Source organism: Aotus nancymaae, unplaced genomic scaffold (assembly GCF_030222135.1).
Source record: "Aotus nancymaae isolate 86718 unplaced genomic scaffold, 86718_ANA_hifiasm-v0.15.2.pri h1tg000630l, whole genome shotgun sequence".
NCBI classification, from domain to species: Eukaryota; Metazoa; Chordata; class Mammalia; order Primates; family Aotidae; genus Aotus; species Aotus nancymaae.
In genome coordinates this window covers 51,632-57,978 of record NW_026989045.1, presented here as the reverse complement: position 1 = coordinate 57,978, position 6,347 = coordinate 51,632, and positions in this window count along the sequence as shown.

Here is a 6,347-nt window from a genome sequence, read left to right as displayed (position 1 = left end):
AATAGCCAATGCACTGTTGAAAGAGAACACTGACACTGAGTTCAAGGCCTTCTACAGAGCTACAGGAACCCAGACAGAGTGGTACCGGCGAAAAGAACAAATAGACCAGTGGAACAGAACAGAGAGCTCAGAAATAGACCCACGTAAATGCAGTCAACTGATTTTTTACAAAGGAGCGAAGGCAACAAAATGGCGCAAAAAAAGTCTTCTGGACAGATGGTGCCAAAACAACTGGACATCCACATGCAACCAAATCTAGACACGAGCCATAAGCCCTTCCCAACGGCGAACTCAAAAGGAACCATGGAGCCAGATGTAAAGCGCACAGCTTGACAGCTCCTAGAATGTAACGTGGCAAACACTCCAGGCACCTGGGCTTGGCAGCAGCTTTCAGATACAACACCAAAAACATGATACATGAAACAGAACACTGACAAGCGGGACTCCATTAAAATAAAAACTGGCTCTGCAAAAGATACTATTAATAGAATGAAGAAACAAGACACAGACTGGCAGAAAACATCTGCGAAAGACATAGCTGATAAAGGGCTGGCAGCCAAAATATACAAAGAACTAAAACTCAACAATAAGAAAACCCAACTTAAAAATGAACCAAAGACTTTAACAGACACTTCACTGAAGAAGATACACCAGTGGCAAATACTGTATGAGAAGATTTTAACAGAGCGTCACTTGGGAACTGCAAACTGAACGAGGAGATAGCACTGTGCACCTCTCAGAACAGCTAAACCCAAAACACAACACCCAGTGCTGGTGAGGATGTGGAACAGGAAGGCTCATCGTTGCTGGCGGAAATGCAGACGGCGCAGCCACTTTAGAATACAGCTTGGTAGCTTCTTACAGAACACGCTCTTACCATGGGATCCAGCAATCACGCTCCTTGGCATTTACCCAAATGAGCTGAAAACTTCCACGTACGCTAACATGGATGGCAACTTTATTCATAGTTGCCAAAACTTGGAAGCAAGTAAGGCACTCACCTCAGCAGGTGAATGGATAAACTGTGGCACACGCAGACGATGGAACATTATTCGGCACTAAAAAGAAATGTGCTATCGAGCCATAGAAAGACACGGAGGAACCTTAAATGCTTATTATTAAGTGAAAGAGGCCAGTCTGAAAGGCAAAACCATGGAGACAGTAAAAATATCAGTGTTTGCTACTAAGGGGTTCCGGAGGTGGGGACAGGGGATGACGCGTGGAGCACAGTGGACTCTGGAGCAGTGGACACATGCATTACACATCTGTGAAAACCACAGGATGAACGACATACAGAGGAACCTGAATGTGAACAACGGACTTCGGACGACAATAGTTTATGAACGTCGACTCATCAACTAGCAAAGGCACCAGTTTAATGCAAGATGTTAGTATCAGCAGAAACTTGGTGGAAGGTGCGAGGAGTTGGTGGCTTTATGGGAAAATGGCATCTTCCACTCAAATTTTCTGTAAATTTAAAACTGCTGTAAAAGATAAAGAGCATAATTTCTATTTTTTTATTTTTATTTTTTGAGACGGACTTTCGCTCTTGTTACCCAGGCTGGAGTGCAATGGCACGATCTCGGCTCACCGCAACCTCTGCCTCCTGGGTTCAGGCAATTCTCCTGCCTCAGCCTCCCGAGTAGCTGGGATTACTGGCACGTACCACCGTGCCCAGCTAATTTTTTGTATTTTTAGTAGAGACAGGGTTTCACCATGTTGACCAGGATGGTCTCGATCTCTTGACCTCGTGATCCACCCGCCTCGGCCTCCCAAAGTGCTGGGATTACAGGCGTGAGCCACCGCGCCCGGCCATAATTTTTTTTTAAAGTTTAGCAAATTGTCTAGCTATGAGATCAGTATCAAAATCAATTGCATAGGAATCTATGAGTCCACAGTGATAATAAATAAGTAAATAAACAGAGGCGAAGGAAAAGCTTTTGGAAGAACGCCAACCAACACATATGGGGAATGACAATTTTGCAAGCATTACGCAAATAATTGATTCAGGCAAGAAACATCATCAAATGCTAACAGTAACGGGTGTAAGTCTGATGAGAAACAGGACATTTACGTAGCCTAAAACTGTCTCCCAATAAAAAAACAGCAACTTCACAGTGGAGAAACTAAGTACAGTGGCCACCACCCCATCAAGGGGCCAGAGTGGATGTGTGCTTCCTAGTAAGATGCAGGAGAAGGCCCCACTTCTTCTGCAATATTCCTGACAAAAATGTACAACTTCATAATCCAAATCTAATCATGAGACACCAGAAAAAAAAAGAAAAAAAACACTGAGAATATTCTACAAAATAACTTGCTGAACAATTCAAAAATGACATAGTCATCAAACACAAGGAAAGACTAAGGAATTATTCCAGGTTAAAAGAGTGTCAGTGTTATAACTAAATGCAACCCATGTGCACAGTAAGCAGGATAAGGAAGGAGGGGATCCACGATGGCCGACCACCAGCGGCTTGGGATGGGGGCTCCTGGTGAAGGTGCAGAGAACGAGAGGACGCCGCACTTTCAGACGAATTTTTGTTGCTCACGGACCAGGAGATTCCCAGCGGAGGAGCCCCAGGGGTCGCCAGCGCGACTCTTGTGGCCGGCGCGGCGGTTTTGCTGGCGCCTCAGCACGGCAGTTCTTGGTGCAGAGTGAGCGGGACTGGGTCCCCTTTTGGCCGATTCCCAGGCAGAAAAGCACCATCAATCTTAACACTGCTGTTTTGGCCGGCGCAGTGGATTGCTCAGATTTCGGCGCTGGGAATCAACAAGTTGGACGTCCGCTCAGAAACCTAATTTGAAAGTCAGAAATCACAAAGACGACAGGTGGATAAATTTACACTGATGGGAAGAAACCAGCGTAAAAAGGCTGAGAAGACCCAAAATCAGAATGCCTCTCCCTCTACAGGTGATCACAGCTCCTCATCAGCAACGGAACAAGCCCTGATGGAGAACGAGTGCGTTCCATTAACAGAAGTAGGCTTCAGAAGGTGGATGATAAGAAACTTCTGTGAATTAAAAGAACTTGTTCTAATCCAATGCAAAGAAACTAAGAACTTTGAAAAAAGGTTTGACGAAATGCTAACGAGAATAGACAATTTGGAGAGGAATATAAGTGAATTAATGGAGCTGAAAAACACAACACGAGAACTTCGCGAAGAATGCACAAGTTTTAACAGTCGAATTGATCAAGCAGAAGAAAGGATATCAGAGTTCAAAGACCAACTTAATGAAGTAAAACGAGAAGTCAAGATTAGAGAAAAAAGGATAAAAAAGAATGAGCAAAGGCTCCAAGAAATACGGGACTACGTGAAAAGACCTAATCTACATTTGATAGGTGTACCTGAATGAGACGAAGAGAATTAATCCAAGTTGGAAAATACTCTTCAGGAGATTATTCAGGAAAACTTTCCCAATCTAGTAAGACAGGACAATATTCAACTCCAGGTAATACAGAGAACACCACAAAGATATTCCTCAAGAAGACCAACCCCAGGGCACATAATCGCCAGATTTTTTAGGGTTGAAATGAAGGAGAAAATACTAAAGGCAGCCAGAGAGAAAGGTCAGGTTACCCACAAAGGGAAGCCTATCAGACTTAGAGCAGATCTCTCAGCAGAAACCCTACAAGCCAGAAAAGAGTGGGGGCCAACATTAAATATCCTTAAAGAAAAGAACTTTCAACCCAGAATTTCATATCCAGCCAAACTGAGCTTCACAAGTGAAGGAAAAATAAAATCTTTTGCAAACAAGCAAGTACTTAGAGATTTTACCATCACCAGGCCTGCTTTGCAGAAGCTTCTGAAAGAAGCACTACACATATAAACGAACAACCAGTAACAGCCTTTCCAAAAATATATCCAGCTAGCATCAAATGGCAGTATTAAACTCATATATATTATTAACTGGATAAAAAGCCAAAACCCATCGGTACGCTGTATCCAGACCCATCTCACATGCAACGATACACAAAGACTCAAAGGGACAGAGGAAGATTTACCAACCAAACGGAGAGCAAACATAAATAAATAAATAAAAAGCAGGAGTTGCAATTCTCACCTCTGATAAAATAGACTTTAAAGCAACAAAGATCAAAAGAGGCAAAGAAGGACATTATATAATGGTCAAAGGATCAATGCAACAAGAAGAGCTAACGATCCTAAATATACACGCACCCAATACAGGAGCACCCAGATACATAAGACAAGTTCTTAATGACTTATAAAGAGACTTAGCCTCCCACACAATAATAGTGGGAGACTGTAACATCACATTGTCAATACTAGACAGATCAACGAGATAGAAAATTAACAGGATATCCAGGACTTGAACTCAGACCCGGAACAAGTAAACTTAATAAACATTTATAGAACTCTCCACTTTAAATACACAAAACACACATTCTTATCAGTACCACATCACACCTATTCCAAAAGTGACTACATAATTGGAAGTAAATCACTCCTCAGTAATTGCATAGCATTTCATAGGTTTAAATGAAATATTGGTTGGCTGCTTGTTTGTTATTTTCTTCCCTTATTCCTTCCTGTCTCCATTGTTAAGCACAATTATTGGCATAAAAGAGGTTTTCAATTCCCATTTTTAGACTGCATTCTAGCCTGGGCAATAAAGCAATATTCCCATTCTCTCCCTCTTCTTCATTCTTTTTTTTTCTTTCTCTCTTTCTTCCTTTTTCTTTAAAAAAATAAAATAAAATAAAAATAAAATGCCACATTTTATAAAATCTAGGACTTTGTTAATTTTTCTACCACTAAAGAAATGTTGCCAATTAAACTGTGATACATCCTTAATCGAAAAATGCATTCTAGTTTCAGAGATGCTAAAATGTAGAGAAAAAAAAATATGACTTAGAAGTAATTGAACATGGTAGTAAAGATGACTGAATCCAGAACACAAAAATTAACTGATTATTTTACATTATATTGGAGATATCCCCCACAAAGAAAAGCCACAAAAGTAAAAAAAAAAATGCAATAAGAGCTTCTGAGATAATGAAAAATATTTTTAGCAGTTTTTTGTTTTGTTTTGTTTTTTGCAAAAAAAAAAAAAAAAAAAAAAAAGAAGGATAAGGAAAAAAGAAAAATAATTAAGTGAGCCGAGGTCATGCCACTGCACTCCAGCCTGGCACCTGGTGACAGAATGGAACTCTGTCTCAAAAAAATAAAAATAAAAAAATAAACAAATGCAACCTTAAATATCGGATTAAAGCTTGAGGAAAAATTTTGCCACAAAGGACATTATTGGAACAATTAGGCCAATTTGAATAAGGCCTGCAGATTAGTACTGCATCAACATTAACATTCTGACCTACACTTGCACAAAAGAAATACTCATGCAGTTAGAAACACAGTACATCCTCTCTGCAACTTCTCCAGTGGTTCAAGAAAGAGCATCTCGAGCGCGAGGGAGGGAAGGCAGTGAAGCCTCAGAGGAGAGGAATCCTAGTAAGAGGTAACAGGAGCACTTTTTACTGATTTTGCAACTTTTCTATAAATTTGTAAATTTAGGGGAGAATTTAAGTCTGCGTAGTAAAACAGAATATTCCATATAAATAGTGTTAAAGTAACTGGCAACCCCATACTGCATCTCAAAAATTCTCTAGGTAAATTTAAAATCTTAATATAAAAATCAGACTAATATATTTAACCATTTAAAAGTTAAAAACTTGACCAGGTGCGGTGGCTCACGCCTGTAATCCCAGCACTCTGGGAGGCCAAGGCAGGTGGATCACGAGGCCAAGAGATCGAGGCCATCCTGGCCAACATGGTAAAACTCCATCTCTACTAAAAATACAAAAATAAAAAAAATTAGCTGGGCGTGGTGGAACACACCTTTAGTCACAGCTACTCAGGAGGCTGAGGCAGGAGAATCCCTTGAACCCGGGAGGCGGAGGTTGCAGTGAGCCAAGATCGCGCCACTACACTCCAGCCTGGGCGACAGAGCAGGACTTCATCTCAAAAATAAAAATAAAAATAAATAAATAAAAGTTTAACACTTACGTTCAAACACCCTAAAGTGATAAAAAGAACAAAGAAATTGAGGAGAAAATATCTGTAACATAATACACAAATACTTTATTGTGCTTAAAAATGAAAGAAAAACCATCCTAGTGAAAATTTTAAAAATGGCTGGGGGTGGTGGCTTACCATGTAATCCCAGCATTTGGGGAGGCTGAGGTGGGAGGATGATTACTTGAGCCCAGGAATTCAAGACCAGCCTGACCAGCAGAGCTAGACCCCATCTCTACAGAACATTTTCAAAATTAGCCAGGCGTAACAGTATGCACCTTTATTCCCAGCTACTCAGGAGGCTGAGGTGGGAGG